Below are 1,477 nucleotides of genomic sequence, written 5' to 3'. Positions count from 1 at the left end.
GTCCTTTGCTGTGAGAAGGTGGAGGTGATGGGAAAAAAAGTAGATTTAAGTTAAAAAAAAAAAAATTTTGGATGACACGTGAATGGGTTGAAATGAAATCAATGGTAAGTTAAAGGTAGACCTAAAGGTACGGATAAACAATAAGTATATAATTTATCTACTATCGGTACGGTATAACGGTACATACCAGATTGATTTTTTTTTTTTGCAAAGGTTTTTCCAATAGATGATGAATGCATCTTTCTTTTGATAGTTGTTGTAATTTATGATTATTGACCTCAAATAACTTTTTCTATTAAACAATTTATGCCTTTATTTTAAAACAATAACAATTTATTTATAAAAAAAAGACAACAATTTAAGTATTTTTTATAAAAATTACAATATAATAATTAAAAAAATATTAATAATATTTAAATTTTAAATTTATTATATACTATTTCATAAAAATAATTATATTAACCAACGGAATTACACTATAAATTTAGTAATTTAAGTAGTTTGACATAATAAAATTCCTTCTATTTTTCTTAACTTTGCTTTAAAGTTTAACCCATGAGATTCAACACAACAACAGTAAACAACATTTTAAGAAATACCCAGTACTTGATTAAAATTTGTTTACAAAAAAATCTTCTAATTTGTCTACAAAGTTACAAAAAAGAAACTTCCAAAAAAAAAATGATATCGTTCAAAAGTTTCAAAATATCACATCACTGTCGAAATGTTGATGTATCGGACTCAAATGGTCTAAAAAATGATAATTTTCCAAAATGACATCATTGCGAACCTGTTCTAGAAAAAAAGGAGGATAGAATACGTAGGCACAGGGCCCTCACCCGCTCCTTCATCAAGGAGTTGCAGCCGTCTCATTTTCTTCCCCAAATTCTGAAAACATTTTCCCCCTGGAGAAAATAAAAGTTCATTAAAAAAAATCAAATTATTATTTCATTTGCCCCTATCTTTCCCACACTTTTTTTCTCGAACAAATATTTTTATATTTTTTATCCAAAATGGTAAAGTACAATATCCATACCCAAAAAACCTTAAAAAAAACGAAAAAACTCTTCCACCCTCTAACAGAGTTTTTTGGGTTTTTAGGGTTTCGTTAAATCACGGCTGTTGAAAGAAAAGGACTTAATTGTGGCGGCATAAGGGCAAACGTTGACGATGGACCCCACGGTACTAGACGATATAATCGGACGATTGACAGAAGTCCGATTAGCTAGGCCAGGGAAACAAGTGCAAATATCTGAAATTGAGATTAAGCAACTTTGTGTTGCTTCCAGAGATATCTTCCTTCAGCAACCCAATTTGCTTGAACTTGAAGCACCATCAAAATTTGTGGTAACTTTTTTCAGTTTTTAGGGATTAAACTGTTGATATTTGTGAATAAAGTTGAGCTTTATTTTTTTTTTAATTCGTTATGAGAAAATATAGTGTGGGTTTTGAAGGAAAGTTGGGTTTTTAATACGTA

General features: G+C 29.5%; 1 long non-coding RNA gene across 1 annotated transcript; it reads left to right on the top strand.

Annotated features, from left to right (window-relative positions):
- Positions 1-535: 535 nt before the first annotated feature.
- LOC149515079 (uncharacterized) lies at positions 536-1,477 on the top strand. The gene is made up of 2 exons (XR_016327608.1): positions 536-1,016; positions 1,102-1,477. It is a non-coding gene; the product is annotated as an uncharacterized LOC149515079 (long non-coding RNA).

Source organism: Durio zibethinus, chromosome 14 (genome assembly GCF_047325235.1).
Source record: "Durio zibethinus cultivar Kanyao isolate XHJ-2024 chromosome 14, ASM4732523v1, whole genome shotgun sequence".
Lineage (NCBI taxonomy): Eukaryota > Viridiplantae > Streptophyta > Magnoliopsida > Malvales > Malvaceae > Durio > Durio zibethinus.
The sequence above is the reverse complement of the archived record's forward strand: the minus strand, read 5'-3'. Positions and strand labels throughout refer to the sequence as shown.